This window comes from Aegilops tauschii, chromosome 6 (genome assembly GCF_002575655.3).
Source record: "Aegilops tauschii subsp. strangulata cultivar AL8/78 chromosome 6, Aet v6.0, whole genome shotgun sequence".
NCBI classification, from domain to species: domain Eukaryota; kingdom Viridiplantae; phylum Streptophyta; class Magnoliopsida; order Poales; family Poaceae; genus Aegilops; species Aegilops tauschii.
In genome coordinates this window covers 163420570-163438320 of record NC_053040.3, presented here as the reverse complement: position 1 = coordinate 163438320, position 17751 = coordinate 163420570, and the positions used below count along the sequence as shown (strand labels likewise).

The 17751-nt window shown below is 59.2% G+C and overlaps 1 long non-coding RNA gene across 1 annotated transcript; it reads left to right on the top strand.

Annotated features, from left to right (window-relative positions):
* Positions 1-258: 258 nt before the first annotated feature.
* Positions 259-17485, top strand: LOC141025585 (uncharacterized). The gene is made up of 3 exons (XR_012187478.1): positions 259-554; positions 1616-1684; positions 17209-17485. It is a non-coding gene; the product is annotated as an uncharacterized lncRNA (long non-coding RNA).
* The last annotated feature ends 266 nt before the right edge of the window (positions 17486-17751 follow it).

The window sequence follows — 17751 nt, the reverse complement described above, 5'->3', positions numbered from 1 at the left end:
GTTCTGTCCACCTCCACATTTTTTTGCAAAGTCATTTCGTGGCTTAAATGCAAATGGAGGATGCTAAAATAAAAAAAATAAAAATAAAAGGGAAATCAGAAAATAAAAGGAAAAGGAGAGAGACCCCCTCCCCCACAGGGTACCGGCCCAGCTAACCAACTGGCCGGTCCAGTCGGCCAGCCCATCCCGGCCGGCCCACCTCTCCCCGCATAACCCCCCCCACCACCACCACCGACAAACCCTCGGCCCGGTCCCCACTCTCCCCACTTCCCCGATCCACCTCTCCCTCTCGCCCCCTCAATCTGGATCGGGGCTGGACCATGACGCCCAGCATTCGGCGCCCCCAACGCCACCCGATGCCCGACCCCGTCGCCCCTTGCTCCCGTTCCTCGGGTCGCCCGCACCTCGCAGAGGCCGCCTCGCCGTCCCCGTCCCCCTCCACCTTCCTGGGTCTGGAAGGGCCCCCGACGGCGCCACTCGCCGCCCGCCGCTCCGTCGCCGGAACCGCAACTCCGGCCCCGCCCCGAGCATGCCTTCGCACATCTACAGGGCCGGTGAGCCCCCCATGTCCGTTTCCCCTCGAACCCTCCTCTGCCCGCCGCCGTGTTCGCGTGACCACGTCCGAGCGTTGCGCTCCTCATGCCCCGGCTGCGCCCTGGCCTCACCTGCATGAGCGCGTGCTCGCCGCACCCCACTGCTGTCGCTCGCCGCCTTGCCACCACGCTCCGCCCGCGACCGCCCTGACACCGCTGCTGCTCCTACTTGCTCGCCGCGCCCTAGTGCGCGTGCGGCCCTGTCGGTCTCGCCCTGCGCCTTACCTCCAGCGTCCGTCACCCGCCCCCGTGTGAGCTGCTGGGCCTGGCCGCCGGCGCCTTGTGCCCGGCATGCGCCATGGTGATGGCCTCTGCTGGCCCTGTGCGTTATCTAGCAACCAACTTAATTAGTGTTTAGGGTTAATTAGGATTAACTTAGACACTGACGTATGGCCCCCTTGTTAAATAACTAGTTTAAAATAATCCTAATGCAATATGTGGCAATGACAGATGGGGTCCACCGCTAAGTTTAAATGCTAAATCAGTGTTAAAATGTACCAGTGAGAATGATATGCGGGTCACACATACACTGTTCACCATTTGACCAAGTCAATAGTCAATGCTGAGTCAGAAGTTGACTCAGCACCTGATAGCTTCTTTGTTGCAACGCTGGGTACACTTATGTGTGCCCATAGCAGTTTAGCTATTTACTAATTCGAATTTTAATAATTAAAGAAATTCCAAAATATTGTTAAAACTATAGAAATTAATATAAAACAATCTGTAGCTCGGATGAAAAAGTTTTATACATGAAAGTTGCTCAGAACGACGAGGCGAATCCGAATATGCGATCCGTTTACCTGTCAGATGCCTCTAACTATCTGAACATGGAACATTCCCCCTCCGGTCATCTGTCTGACACAGGTCCGGAACCGGGAAAACATTCCCAGTTGAATTCCCCCTTCACCTTTATCGTGCAGCACTTCGTTAGGTCGACCCTAGTTCTGCTTTTCGCCATGTCATGCTTTATGATGCTTTGTTTGCTTTATATTATTGTTTCTTCCCTCTCTTCTCTCCGGTAGACCCCGAGGCTGTTGGTGCCACTGTGATCGACTACGTCGACGATTACCCCTTCTTGCCAGAGCAACCAGGCAAGCCCCCCTTTGATCATCTCGATATCGCCCATTCCATTCCCTCATGCTTGCATTAGATTTTGCTACTGTAATTGATTGATCCTATTCTAATGCATATCCTGCTTTTGTAACCTGCTTATTGTTACCTACCTGCTTATCCTAAACTGCTTAGTATAGGTTGGTTAGTGATCCATCAGTGACCCCCACCTTCTCCTTGTTGCCCCTGCTTCATCATCGAAGACCCGATCAACGGGATCGAAGACCAGGCCCCGACACCGCACATCACTTTCCCCTTTTGTTGCTCGACTCTGCAGAGTTACCATCGAGTGCCGAGGGTGGAACCTATACATCACTCCTGATGAGATCTCTGTAGTGTAGCTATTCGGTCGTGGTCATCGAGGGTGATTTCCTCCTTAACCACTTCCGATACAACTCTGTCATGCAACCCCTCAAGTGTGAACCTCGGGGGTGGTTCCTCTTACGTTCACCTTGATGATTACATCGAGTGGAATTCACCGGGGGCGATTCCTCGGGTTTTCCCCTTGATGTTTGGACACACGGATACTTGAACTTTACAACTTGTCGGAGTAAATGGCCACGGGTAGCCTAACCGACTCCCTCTGGCTCCTCAAGAAAATATCAGGGCATTTAAGCCTTCGAGCAAACGAAGTATAGGGCCGCCTTCCCCCGGCCGGCTATCCCCAGGGCCGACTCCCAGAAGGCGACCCAGCCCCAGAAACCTTCCCCAAGAAAGCTACGAGGTGGCCGACTCCAGGAAGCCGGCCCCAAGAGGACCGACTCCCCGAAGCCGGCCATGAAGAGCGCCGACTCCCAGAAGCCGGCCAAGACTGCACCCACCAAGACTGTGTCCACATAACGGTGATAAGACGGGGCGTGGTCGCAGTACGGCCCACTACCCTCGAATCCCGGAGCAGGCATGGCCACAGGACGCCGTACGGGTCAGCCATCTCCCGTCCGGCACGACACTGTAGCCATGTTGGCCTCAACGTCATCCACGACAGACGCCAGTACGGCCCGCGGGCGGCGGGCCCCTTTAGCCAGAGAGATGCACGAAGGCGGCCCGGCCTCCCGTAGTCGGCCAGGGGCGTAGCCGGCCCCCAGGAGCCGGCTGCCCCCCTACCTCGAAACATGTGCCACATTAAGGAGACAAGACGAGGTAAGGATACAGTGAGAGCTCGCAAGGCGGCTACGCTGTAGCCATGCTTACCTCGACAAAGCCCTCGTCATCAGGGCGAGGCAACAGTAATCCACCGCCGACAAGACCCCCAAGCGGTGGGGCTGGCCTGTCGACCAAGAAGCCGGCAGCCGGCGGGACCCACCAGTCGGCGGGCCCCAATGGCCGGCGGAGAAGCCGGCGAACCCATACACTGACGGCTGGGACCCGCGCCCAACCGGATTACTATTGTACCCCCGGGGGGTAGGCCTATATAAACCCCCCGGGGAACCCATGCAAAGGGTTGGTCTCATAGAATTTCACACACCACATAGAGAGAAAAGGAGAGCTAGCCTTTTCCTTCTTCTCCCTCTAACCCGACAACTCAAGGAGCATTTGTAGTTACTCATTTCGATCTAGTGATCATGCGGAGACCCCGCAGAGTAGGACTAGGGGTGTTATCTCCACGGAGAGCCCCGAACCTGGGTAAGATTCGCCGGCGTGCATGTCTTCGCCTCACCCCGTTTCCAGGCACCGGCGACGTCTTACTGGCTCCCACAATGATAAGCCACCCATTGGCATATGTCACACCTACCACCTGACATTTGGCGCCCACCGTGGGGCCAGGTCCACCGTTGTCCGGAGACCTATTCTGGACGGGAACCCTTTTCCTCCCTCGCGAGCGCAACCAGCCTGCTACGCCCGACGATGTTTGCCCCGACGCGCTGCAAGGCGTCGATGACGCCTGCGCAGCGAGCCGCCTCGCCGATCTGCTCGGCGAGACTCGCATCTCCGATGAGCCCGCGTCCGACGCGGGCATGGACTACCCCGAGAGCCGCCTCGTCAGCCTCCTCGACCAACTTCACGTCTCCTGCGAGCCTGCTGTAGACTTGGAGTCGGTTGGCTCCACCGACCCGATGCTTGTCGACTCCGACATGGCATCGCACGATGCCTACCCCTCCGATGTGGTAGTCTTCGATGACCCTCTCCCCCGAGCTGACAGCGGCAACAGTGCTGTCACGGAGGTGCTGGTCATCAGCCACGCCGCCAACTCGGGCGAGAACGCCCACGACGCCCTGCAAGCGGCGATGCACGACTTATCCGTCCCCATCCCGGCCGACGCCGATGCAGAGACCCTGGAGGCGCGCCGCCTCGCCCTCATCACGGAAGGCCAGAAGATAGCCTCCATGAGACACCTCACCGAGGCTCACCAGCGCGAGTCGACCGTGCCGCCTTTGGCATGCTGCCTCATGGCGGGCCGAGCCGAGCCGACTTCGTCCAGAAGCGCGGCGCGGCTATCGCCAGCATGCTGGGGGCAGACCGCCCCGTCTACGCCACCCCGCTCGAGAATCTGCGAGCCGCTCAGGCGGCCGCTGAAGAGCTAAATGGGCTGGGAGCCGATGAGCTCCCCTACATGACAAGGTGAATCCAACAGCTGATCGACGCGGCTGCAGAATGGCACGAAGCCGGCGCCCGCACTGAGAGTCCTCCCCCGCGCCGAGAGCACGCCGCGACATCCCGGTCGCCGACTGCAGGCGGTGCCCGCGTGAGGAAAGACAAGGAGCCGGCTGCTAGCCGCAGCCAGACTCGGATCACCATCGAGCGCGACGTGGAAGGCCGCCCTTGAGCAGTGGAGCGCCAAGGAAATCCGCCTCCTCCCCCGCCTCGAGGAGAGAGATATCCCACCCCACCGCCTGTCACGCACCCGACCCTTGGTGGCCGACTAGGCCACCGCGAAGGAGTCGGCGAGAACGACGCCCGCCACCGGATCGACCGCCTAGCTCGATCCCTGGTACTAGAAGAAGAAGACGATGTCGGTCCGCCATGCTTTGGCCCCCACATCCGCGACGAGCCCTTCCCCAAAGGGTTCTCGCTCCCCAAAGACACGCCCAAGTACAACGGCTCTGTGAAGCCGGAAGATTGGCTTATCGACTACTCTACTGTTGTCAGTATAGCCAACGGCAACCGGCGCGTAGCCGTGAAGTACGTCCCCCTCATGCTGCAAGGTATGGCGTGCACCTGGCTCAACAGCCTCAAGCCCTACAGCGTCAACAGCTGGCTGGACTTCACGGAAGTCTTTGTCCGCAACTTCACCAGCACGTACAAGCGGCCTCCCAAGCCGCGCCAACTCTCCCTATGCGTCCAAGGGCCCAACGAGTCGACCCGCGACTACCTCACACGGTGGGCCGAGCTCCGCAACTCCTGCGAGGGGGTGCACGAGGTTCAGGCCATCGAGTACTTCACTGCCGGGTGCCGAGAGGGCACCCTCCTCAAGCACCGACTCCTCTGCGACGAGCCGGCTACCCTCGACGAACTGCTGATCATCGCGGACAAGTACGCCACGGCCGACTCCTTGATGAAGACCGAGCTTCGAGTGGACGCCTCTGGGAAGGTGATCGCTCCGACTCCCAAGACGCCGGCTAGCGACTCCAATCGGCGCCCCTACCAGAACGATCACAGGCGCAAGGCCCCTATGCCGCCTTCCACCAGTCAGCAGGTGGCCACGGTTGAAGATGAGCAACCCGAAGAGCGGCCCGCTCCCAAGAAGAAGGGCGGCAGGCCGGCTTGGCAGCCGGCTTTCTCCTACGTGCAGACTCTCGATGCCCCCTGCAAGTTCCACAGCGGCGCGAAGCCGTCCAACCACACGACCCAAAAGTGCCACTGGCTCACGCGGATCTCCAAGGGCGAGGGGCTGGTGCCGCCTCCGCCTCCCGGCCCGCCGCCTCCAGCCCCCCAGCAGCCGGGGGCTCGACCAGCGGTCGGAGCCATTCAAGATGAGTTCCCTGAAGAGGACGCCGCCTACGTTGTCTTCACAAGCCAAGTTGAAGACAAGCGCAGTCGGCGCCGACAGCACCAAGAGGTCAACGCAGTCGCCTCCAGCAACCCCGAGTTCATGCACTGGTCTGAGAAGCCCATCAACTGGAGCCAGGCCGACCACCCAGAGGTGATGCCGTCCCCTGGCTCCTACGCATTAGTATTGGATGTCACTCTCGCGACGGAGAGGCGAGCTGCCCGATTCTCCCGCGTTCTGATTGATGGCGGAAGCAGTATCAACATACTGTACCGCGATACCATGGAGAAGCTGAACATCAAGGCGAAGCAGCTCATGCCAAGCCGGACCGTGTTCCATGGCATCGTACCCGGCTTGTCCTGTTCCCCGATCGGCAAGATCAAGATGGATGTTCTACGGAGACAAAGATCACTTTCGCCGAGAAGCAATCTGGTTCGAGGTAGTGGATCTGAAGAGCCTTACCATGCCTTGCTTGGCCGACCTGCTCTGGCCAAGTTCATGCCTGTGCCCCACTACGCCTACCTGAAGATGAAGATGCCGAGCTCGAAGGGGATCATCACCGTAGCCGGCGACTACAGGAAGTCCATCGAATGCGCTGCAGCCAGCAGTCGGCTGGCCGAGTCCCTCGTAGTAGCGGAAGAGAAGAAGAGGCTAGAGCGAGTTGTGGCCATGGCCGGCAAGCAGCCAGCCTTATCCCCAACCCCAAAGATTATGATGCACAGGGCTCCTTCCAGCCGGCTAAGGAGACGAAGAAGATACCTCTGGACCCGGAGAACCCGGAAAGGTTTGCTGTCATTGGGGCAAACCTGGACAGTAAATAGGAAGGCGAGCTCGTCGACTTCCTCTGTGAGAATCGAGATGTCTTTGCATGGTCCCCAAAGACATGCCGGGTGTCCCGAAGGATTTCGCCGACCACAAATTACACGTCCGAGCCGACGCGAAGCCGGTCAAGTAGCCCCTCCGCCGACTGTCAGAAGAGAAGCAAAGAATCGTAGGAGAAGAGATAGCCCGGCTCCTTGCCGCCGGCTTTATTATGGAAGTATTTTTCCTAGAGTGGCTTGCCAACCCAGTCTTGGTATTGAAGAAGAACAACAAGTGGCGCATGTGTATAGACTACACCAGCCTCAACAAGGCCTGCCCCAAAGATCCGTTTGCTTTGCCACGGATTGACCAAGTTATAGACTCCACGGCCGGATGCGAGCTGTTGAGTTTTTTGGATGCCTACTCAGGGTACCATCAGATCAAGTTGGACCCAGCAGACCGCCTGAAGACTGCCTTCATCACACCATTCGGAGCTTTCTGTTACCTGACTATGACATTCGGCTTAAGGAATGCCGGTGCCACCTTTCAGCGTTGCATGCAGAAATGCCTCCTCAAGCAACTCGGCAGAAATGCCCACGTCTACGTAGACGACATTGTGGTGAAGACAGAGAAGCGCGGCACCCTGCTGGAGGACCTCAAAGAAACATTTGCCAACTTGCGCCGATTCCAGATCAAGCTCAACCCCGAGAAATGCGTGTTCGGAGTACCAGCCGGCCAGCTGCTAGGCTTTCTGGTCTCCGAACGTGGCATCGAGTGCAACCCTGTGAAGATCAAGGCCATTGAGAAGATGGAGATTCCCACCAGATTGCGAGATGTGCAGAAGTTCACTGGGTGCCTGGCCTCCTTAAACCGCTTTATCAGCCGACTAGGAGAGAAGGCTCTCCCCCTATACCGACTCATGAAGAAATCCACTCATTTCGAGTGGAATGACCAGGCCGACCAAGCCTTCCATGAGTTGAAGAAGATGCTAACCACTCCACCTATCCTGGCGGCGCCGACTGAGAAGGAGCCCATGCTCCTCTACATTGCCGCGACTAGCCGAGTGGTCAGTACAGTTGTCCTGGTCCAGCACCCGGAAGAAGGCCGAGCCCAGCTAGTCCAGAGGCCGGTGTATTATCTAAGCGAAGTACTATCCAGCTCAAAGCAAAACTACCCGCACTACCAGAAGATGTGCTATGGGGTGTACTTCGCCGCCAAGAAGCTGAAGCCCTACTTCCAAGAGCATCCCATCACGGTCGTGTGCACCGCCCCGCTTGCCGAGATCATAGGCAGCCGGGATGCATCCGGCCAGGTGGCTAAATGGGCCATTGCGCTGGCACCCTACACAATCTTCTACCAACCCCGCACCGCCATCAAGTCCCAAGCATTGGCCGACTTCCTCGTCGACTGGGCCGAGACCCAGTACTTACCGCCAGCTCCCGACTCTACCCATTGGCGGATGCACTTCGACGGGTCCAAGATGCGCACCGGCTTGGGAGCCGGCATCATCCTCACCTCTCCCAAAGGCGACAAACTCAGATACACGCTGCAAATCCACTTCGCCGCCTCCAACAACGTGGCCGAGTACGAGGCACTCATACACGGGCTCCGGCTGGCCAAAGAGCTCGGCATACACCGGATCCTGTGCTATGGCGACTCAGACTTGGTGGTCCAGCAGTCATCTGGCGACTGGGACGCCAAGGATGCAAACATGGCGAGCTATCGATTCCTCGTCCAGCAGATCAGTGGGTGCTTCGAAGGGTGCGAGTTCCTTCACGTACCACGGGCCGACAATGACCAAGCAGATGCCCTGGCGCGGATCGGCTCCACCCGACAGGCTATACTGATCGGTGTCTCTCTCCAGCGCCTCCTCAAGCCGTCCATCAAGCCGTCTCCAGAGTCGGACTCTATCTTCATAGCGCCTGCCCCCGATGCAGCCGTATCCGACTGGAGGAACCCAGCAGGCGGCACGGGGACTTTGACAACCGGCCCGGGGACTGCCGTAGTCACACCCGGCTCGGGGACTTCAGAACCCGGCCCGGGGACTCTAGCAGTCGGCCCGGGGACTGCAACAACACAAGAAGCGGTGGCCGACTCCAATTCCACGCCACCCGACCCACCCACCTGAGTCATGGTGGCTGTACTGACAGTAGAAGAAGTCACAGCTCCATCATGGGCCCAGCCCATCCTTAAATTCCTAGTCAACAGAGAGCTTCCAGCTGATGAGATCTCAGCAAGACTAGTGCAACGACGAGCCGGAGCATATGCACTAATAAACAAAGAACTTGTTAAGCGCAGGGTCACTGGAGTCTTCCAGCGCTGCGTCAAGCCAGAGAAAGGTGTGGCAATCCTCAAGGATATCCATCAAGGCGAATGCGGCCACCACGCAGCCTCAAGATCACTTGTGGACAAAGCTTTCCGCCACGGTTTCTTTTGGCCGACTGCATTGGCAGATGCCAAAGAGATAGTCAAGAGCTGCAAAGGATGCCAAGTCTTCAGTTCCAAGCAACACCTGCCGGCTTCTGCACTCAAGACCATCCCCCTCACCTGGCCCTTTGCCGTCTGGGGACTGGACATGGTGGGCCCATTCAAGACAGCCCGCGGCGGCTTGACACATTTGCTTGTCGCCGTGGACAAATTTACCAAGTGGATCGAAGCAAATCCGATCAAGAAACTGAACGGGCCGACTGCCGTGATGTTCATCACCGACATCACTACTCGGTATGGCGTGCCACACAGCATCATCACCGACAACGGCACAAACTTTGCCAAAGGAGCACTGGCACGTTTCTGCGCGACGCAGGGTATCCGACTGGACTTAGCGTCCGTTGCCCACCCGCAGTCAAATGGCCAGGTCGAGCGAGCAAATGGACTCATCCTCTCCGGCATCAAGCCCCGACTGGTCGTACCACTGGAGCGATTGGCCGGCTGCTGGCTCGATGAGCTGCCGGCTATCCTCTGGAGTCTGCGTACTACCCCTAACAAGTCAACCGGCTTCACTCCGTTCTTCCTTGTATATGGCGCCGAGGCTGTCATCCCAACCGACATCGAGTTCGACTTGCCTTGGGTCACCATGTACACGGAGGCGGAGGCCAAGGAAGCGCGAGAAGATGGCGTCGACCTGCTGGAAGAAGGCCGGCTGTTGGCACTCAGCCGGTCCGCCATCTACCAGCAGGGGTTGCGTCGTTACCACAACCGCAAGGTCAAGCCAAGATCTTTCCAAGAGGGCGACCTTGTGCTCCGGCTGATCCAGCGAACAGCCGGCCAGCACAAGCTCTCGGCCCCTTGGGAAGGCCCTTTCGTCGTCAGCAAGGCACTAGGCAACGACTCCTACTACCTGATCGACGCGCAAAAACCAAGAGCACGCAAGAGGGATGATTCTAGCAAGGAGTCGGAGCGACCATGGAACGCGAACCTCCTGAGAAGATTTTACAGTTAAAAGCAGTATGTATCATGCTACCCTTTTGTATTAAGTACGAAACAACAGGCCCCCCGAGGGGCACTCGGGGACTGCCTTCATTTATCTATGAATGACGAGTGTCATATCCATGAATGTATTATTACATTTGATTTTCTGTCTGGCACCGGGTTCGACTAGTCGGCCCGGGGACTGGCCGCCTTAAGTTATATTAAAGTTCTACCCGAAGTCAGACAAGTAGTGTGCCGGCTCCCGAGTCCTCTCTTGTTGAAAGTCGCAGCTTGAAGAACCGACTGTCCGACTAGCAAGAGCCAAGGCAGAAAGGATGCCCACACGAAAAACGGCTAAGGACTAATGAACTTGTATAGCGAAAAGACGACCCCCAACCACGCTTGCCGGCTGTCAGAACAGCCGGCTGGCCGGCTTCCCAAACACTTCGCTATAATCCAACAAAGCTAGAGTACTTGCCCTCCCAACTGGCCAAGCACTTCTCCAGCCATAGATTGCAGAGCAACTGTCCGACTGGGGAGGCGGCAACCAAGGGAGTGCGGCAAAGGAAACAGCAGAAGGATGAAAAGCAAAGAACAAGGGAAAGCCAAACGCATGCATAATCATATCTACATATAAAGCCCCCAACAGGCCGGCAATCAACATAGTTCGAATACACCCCAGTGGGTGGAATTGTGCAAACTTAACAAAATATTGTTCCAAAAGTGACGAGACAGGAAAATAAAGATAGCAGACTAGACTAAAGGCGCGGTGTGGGAGCCGGGTTAGTCGGTGGAGACGGCGCCACCAGCTGGAGGAGTGGCCGGCTAGCGGGTCTCGGCTTGATCATCGCCGGCTGCAGGCGGTGCACCCGCGCGTGCCGTGTTGCTGGAGGCACGGTCAAGCTGAGGCTGACCGGCCACTCCACCATCTGGCCCGGCATCTTCACCCTCCTCCTCCTCCTCTTCGCCCTTGTCGCTGGAGTCGATCTCCTCCGCCGAGTCTTCGCCGTCTGCCGGGTTCAGCCCGAACCATTCCTCCGGCTGGGCAACATTGTTGTCGTCCACCTCAGGAGCGAAGGTGCTGGTGTCGGTGTAGTCGGCGATCGCTGAAGCCCGCCGGATGATAGCCGGCCGCGCCGGCTCCAGCTCCGTGTCGGCCTGCTGCCGCCAGGGGGCCAGCTTGTCCAGACTCAGCCCGGGATACCAGGCCTTGACGAACTCCAGCGCCCGCCTGGCACCGGACCGAGCCGCCGAAGCCTTCCAGGCCTCGAAGCGGCCGACCGCCACCTCCAGCCAGTCGGCAGTCCGACTGGGGGTGCGGGGAATCACTTCACCAGGCCAGAGAGCGGCCAACACCTGCGCCCCGAGACGTAGAAGCCGGCGGAGCAGGCGATGAGCCGGCTGGAGGCGGGCCTGGATCGCCAAGAGCTGCTCCTCCAGCGACCGGTGAGCGTTTGGCGCAATCTTGGCGCCAGCCTGCCTCTGTGCCTCGCGGCGGGCCTCGAAGATCTGGTTGGCGGCGGTAGAGTAGCCAGGGAAGTACTCTGCGCAAGAAAGAAAGAGAAAGAAGAGAAAAACACCAAGTCAGAAAACGAGCCAAAACGGCAAGCGGCAAGCAAGGACGAAGAAGAAGGCGGCTTACCGTCAACCAAATCTTCGATCTGGCCATAGCCACTGATCAGCTTCTGCTTCGCTTCGGCCCAGCTAGCCGCCTCTATCTCGTACTCGGCCTGGAGGGCGGCCTCGCTGTCCTGCACCGCCTTCAGGGCCGCCTTGTGGCTCTCCTCCTGGTCTGCCAACCTCTTGGCCAGGCGGTCACGCTCCTGCGCCAAGGCGGCAAACTCGGCCTCCTTAGCACGGAGGGCGGCCTGAGACCCTCCCAGCTGCTCCCTTAGACTGGCGTTGGCCGCTGCAGGGATGGCAGAGAAAAAGGAAGCAATAAGAAGAAGTCGTCAAGGAAGATCCGACCCGACTCCTCAGTAGTCGGCCCGAATCTCGGGGACTACACCCAGTGGGTGCGCTTACGCGCCCCCACGTGAGATAAAAGATGAAGCACTTACCCCGGCTCTCAGATAGGTCAGCAGTCTTCTAGGTCAGCTCCCGAGCCTGGGAGTTGAAGGCAGCCGCGCGGAGGTTGTGGTAGTCCTGCAAGTCAGGCAGAAGAGCGAAATAAGAGCAAGAATAGCAAAACAAGATCCGCTAGGAAGTTCCAAGCCGCCTGCTCAGCAGCCGACTCGAAACTCGGGGACTACACCCAGTGGGTGCGCTCACGCGCCCCAACGGAAAAAACCAAGATAAAAAAAGCAAAGACAAGAAGACTAACCCGGATGGCCGCCCGCGTCGCAAAGAACTCGTCGTTGTACTTCCTCAGCACCGTAGCCTGGGCATGAAGCCGGGTCCGGACGTCCTGCGCGACCACATTCATCACGGCCGTCCCTCCGCCTCGCGTCCACCCCGAGCTGGCGCTGGCCGCCTCCATATCCTGGGCCGACGAGCTGGAGCCCGCGGCCGGCTGCGGCTCGATGCAGCCTTCTGCGGCTCTGATGCGGCCTTCCCCGCGCGCTGGCGCGACGGCGTCCGGACCACCAGATCAGTCCTCGCGGCCGGCTCGCTCCCCCGATTGCACATGCGGCAGGTTAGGCCAGCCGCCTTGAGTCGCCCTAGTCGGCGGGGCCGGTGCCGCGACCCTCTCCAGGATGACGACGTCGTCCTCCCTCTCCAGCCCCGGCTGGTCACCGCCGGCTTCTTCTGGCGAGGGCTCTGGGGCCCCAGGCGCCGCGATGCGCAGTGGGGTGACTAGCAAGGCCCCCTCTGCCATCGCCGCAGCCTCCGCTTGGGCCTTGGCCGCGGCGTCGGCGCACGCCTTCGCCTCCTCCTCCTCCTGCGCCGCCTTGGCAGCGGCCGCCCTCAATGCCTCCGCCTCCCGCGCCCCCCGCTCCTCCCGCGCCTCCCGCGCATTCCGCTCCGTCGCCGCCTGAAGATCGGCACGGGGGTCCACGCGGGGAGTGGTGCTCCCGGATCCTCCCGGCGACCCAACGACGGAGGCGGCAGCAACCCGCTCAAGCGACAATGGAGCCCTGGTTTTTTGAGAAAGGACAAGGATTCAGGAACTACCAGAGAAAAGAAAAAATAGAATACACGAAGGAGTATATACTTACGCCGACACCGTCTGCGGCTGCTTCACCGCCTTGCGGAAGCGGGCCGCCTTCGCGGCCGCCTCCTCCCGCCTGGTCGCCGTTGCCCCGCCTCTGGGCTTCTTCGGCCGACTGCCGAACAAGCCCGGCGCGGCACGACGCTTTTGCCCGCCGCCCCGAGTAGGCGGCGCGGCGGAGGAACCCGTGCCGTGGCCAGGCGCCGGCTGGCGGCATGGGACGACTTCCGCCTCGTCATCATCCGGCCAGTCGTCGAAGCTGACTCCAAGCCCGGAGCCGCCTGCCTCGCCGCCGGCTTGGCCACCGCCCGCCTCGGTGTTGTCATCCATGGCGGCCGCCCCCAAGTCAGGGTCCTCCAGATCATGCTCCGCCCGGTCGGGGACGAATCGGCGCTCCACGTCCGACCCGCCTGCAGGCCGAAGAAGAGGGCTCTGTCGAGACAAGCCGACTAGTCAGAGTCCGCCAAAAGGAACTCGGCGACAAAACTGAGAGAGGAGAAAGGGAAAAAGAGAACATACCGTGGGCGGCGGGTGAGCTCGGCAATATGGCTCCTTGCCAAACTGCCACTCTGCGGAGAGCTTGCAGTTCGCAAGGTAGTTCACCATGTGGGCTACTTCGTCGTGCAGCATGTCTTTGGTGCACACCCGACTCGGATCGAGCTGGCCGCTCATCTGACAGATCAGATGAGGGCGTCTCTGGAGCGGAAGCACCCAGCGTGTGACGAAGGCGGCCAGCAGGTCGGGCCCCGATAGGCCCTCCGACTGGATCATCACCCGTAGTCGGGCGACAGCCGCGGCTCCAGCCGGCGTCAGCGTCACGGCCCGATAGGACCACTGGGGCCGCCTGCCCGCCGGCGGGCCAGCTTCGTAAGCCGGCAAATTGACGTAGTCGCCTTGTGGGGCGACGTTCTTCACATAGAAGTATGACTTCTGCCAGAGCTTCACCGACTGGATCAGCGTGATGACGGGGAAGGGGTTGTCGGCTGTCACCCTCCGCATCGCGATGAAGGCACCACTCTGAGCCGGCACGCCCTACATACGCGTGCCCAGCTTGGACTGGAAGAACTCCCCCCAGAGCTCGAGGGTGGGGAGGACGCCGAGGTAGCCTTCGCACAAGGTGACGAAGGCGGACAACAGCACCACCGTGTTCGGGGTGAGGTGGTGCGGCTGGAGTTGGTAGAATTCAAGAACGGAGCGGAAGAAGGCGCTCGCCGGCAGGCCGATGCCGCGCAAGAAATGCGAGCGGAAGACCACCCGCTCGCCTTCCTCCGGCTCCGGCGTGATCTCCTTCTCCGGCGCGAGACGGACCCGCACCTTGTCCGCGCCGGGCAGCCGCTGCGTCTTGCGGAGGAACTCGACGTGATCCTCATGGATGTTGGAGTCGTCCCAGTCCCCGCTGTACTGCATCGCAGCGTAAGGCTGGCGAGAACGAGCGCGACGGCGGGGAAAAGAGTGGTGGAACGGTGCGGCGGCGAGACGCTCTTGTGAGGAAGAGCAGAAGGAAGAAGATGGAGGAGAGGAGAGGGGCGTGCGAGCGCCTGCCGCTTCCCCCTGCCCCTACTTATAGCTTCACACGGCGAAGCCGAGGAGGCGAGGCGTGGGGTGGGACGTGGGATTAACTGCACCCACTCCCCCCACGCCCAGCGATTACTGCGCCCTAAGGGCGTGCCAAAACCGCCGAAGGAAGGCGTGCGGGCGGCTTTGGGCCGCAGAGAATCCGCGCCTGGGCCCGGGCGTAGGAGTGGTGGGCCCCGACCTGCAGCGACGTCTCGTCGCGCGCGTGGGCTGGCAGGCTTTTTAGCCAAGGGATGCCACGTGGTTCGCAGGCGGCGAGAGGCCGGCCCGCAGCCCAGTGCGCGCGCCAGCAAACTCCCGCCCTCCGACTTCAAATTTTTTCGCCAAGACGGCGCGCCCAGCCGAAGCCGGCTCCCAACTGCCGGATTGTCAAGATAGGAAGCTGACCGAACTTCTCGACTTCCACCCAACCTCGAAGCCCAATCAGCTTCGGGGACTACTGTCGGAGTAAATGGCCACGGGTAGCCTAACCGACTCCCCCTGGCTCCTCAAGAAATTATCAGGGCATTTAAGCCTTCGAGCAAACGAAGTATAGGGCCGCCTTCCCCCGGCCGGCTATCCCCAGGGCCGACTCCCAGAAGGCGACCCAGCCCCAGAAACCTTCCCCAAGAAAGCTACGAGGTGGCCGACTCCAGGAAGCCGGCCATGAAGAGCGCCGACTCCCAGAAGCCGGCCAAGACTGCACCCACCAAGACTGTGTCCACATAACGGTGATAAGACGGGGCGTGGTCGCAGTACGGCCCACTACCCCCGAATCCCAGAGCAGGCATGGCCACAGGACGCCGTACGGGTCAGCCATCTCCCGTCCGACACGGCACTGTAGCCATGTTGGCCTCAACGTCATCCATGACAGACACCAGTACGGCCCGCGGGCGGCGGGCCCCTTTAGCCAGAGAGACGCACGAAGGCGGCCCGGCTTCCCCTAGTCGGCCAGGGGCGTAGCCGGCCCCCAGGAGCCGGCTGTCCCCTACCTAGAAACATGTGCCACATTAAGGAGACAAGACGAGGTAAGGCTACAGTGAGAGCTCGCAAGGCGGCTACGCTGTAGCCATGCTTACCTCGACAAAGCCCTCGTCATCAGGGGCGAGGCAACAGTAACCCGCCGCCGACAAGACCCCCAAGCGGTGGGGCCGGCCTGTCGACCAAGAAGCCGGCAGCCGGCGGGACCCACCAGTCGGCGGGCCCCAATGGCCGGCGGAGAAGCCGGCGAACCCAGACACTGACGGCTGGGACCCGCGCCCAGCCGGATTACTATTGTACCCCCCGGGGGTAGGCCTATATAAACCCCCCGGGGGACCCATGCAAAGGGTTGGTCTCATAGAATTTCACACACCACATAGAGAGAAAAGGAGATCTAGCCTTGCCCTTCTTCTCCCTCTAACCCGATAGCTCAAGGAGCGTTTGTAGTTACTCATTTCGATCTAGTGATCATGCGGAGACCCCGCAGAGCAGGACTAGGGGTGTTATCTCCACGAAGAGCCCCGAACCTGGGTAAGATTCGCCGGCGTGCATGTCTTTGCCTCATCCCATTTCCAGGCACCGGCGACGTCTTACTGGCTCCCACAATGATAAGCCACCCGTTGGCATATGTCGCACCTACCACCCGACACAACTGTTACTTGGAAGGGCGAGTCGACCCTGCGGGGTAGCCGCGAGTGATGTGGAGACGGGTTGACCTGGAGGGTGCCCGCGAGATAATTACGAGGCGTGGCCGGGCATTCCTAGCCCTTGCCGCAAGTCCTCGAGACGGGGCAATGGGGTCACATCTTTCGTGAGTCTCTGCTTGTTACCGCGTGCTCCTAATCCACTATGATTTGGATATTTGATCCGAGGGGCCTCTGGCCTGATAGCACTAACCATCACGTGGGCATTGTATGGGCGTTCTGCGTCGTATGCATCAGCCGAAGCTTATTAGACGTTAGCGACTGAGCGGCGCGCGCCAGGTTGGACTGGTAAGCTCCTGCCTTTTTTTAAGGAGGTAGCTAGGTCTGCTCACCGGTCGCCCACGCAACGTGTAGGAGTTCCCGGGGCGATGGACCATGACCCCTGGGGGCATAGGTTTAGTCCAGCGTGCTGACCTCTCTATTAAGCCTAGGTCGGGTTGCGACGTATTGTTTGGCCAAGGCCGGACATGACCCAGGAAAGTGTGTCCGGCTGGAGTTAATCGAGCGTGGTGGGTAAGTTGGTGCACCCCTGCAGGGAAGAAAACATCTATCAATAGCCTGTCCTACGGTAATGGACACTTGGAGTTGTATCCCGATCGATACAACTAGAACTGGATACTTGAGATGAGACTTGGATATGAGAAATGGATAGTATGGCTCTGGGATTGCTTTCTCGCAGGGAGTCGAGAAAGGATCTCTGGCCGAGGTTGATAACACTTCTACTACTTTACTTTATGCTACTCTACTCCCTCCTGTTGCTGCAAGATGGTGGTTTCCAGAAGATGGTAGTCTTCGATAGGCTAGGCTTTCCCCTTCTCTTCTGGCATTCTGCAGTCCACTCCATAGATACAACCCTTTTCATTGATACCGATGCATATGTAGTGTAGATCCTTGCTTGCGAGTACTTTGGATGAGTACTCACAGTTGCTTTGCTCCCCCTTTTCCCCCTTTCTTCTTCTTTCCGGTTGATGCAACCAGATGTCGGAGCCCAGGAGCCAGATGCCACCGCCGATGCCTACTACTACATGGAGACCGCCGACGACCAGGAGTAGTTAGGAGGCTCCCAGGCAGGAGGCCTTGCCTTTTCGATCGATGGTGCTTTTGTGCTAGCCTTCTTAAGGCAAACTTTTTTAACTCATGTCTGTACTCAGATAATGTTGCTTCCGCTGACTCTTGTGTTTTCGAGCTTATGTATTCGAGCCCTCGAGGCCCATGGCTTGTAATATAAAGCTTGTATTATTTTATTTTGTGTCTAGAGTTGTGTTGTGATATCTTCCCGTGAGTCCTTGATCTTGATCGTACACATTTGCGTGTATGATTAGTGTACGATTGAATCGAGGGCGTCACAGCCTCCGGTAAATAGGTTAGTCCCAAAAAATAATATAAAAGTGTTTAGTAAAGCCCGTAAATATCCAAAACGGGTAATATAATAGCATGGAACAATCAAAAATTATAGATACGTTGGAGATGTATCAGCATCTTATTTTGCTTAGAACGACGGTAGCATTATAAGATGATCCC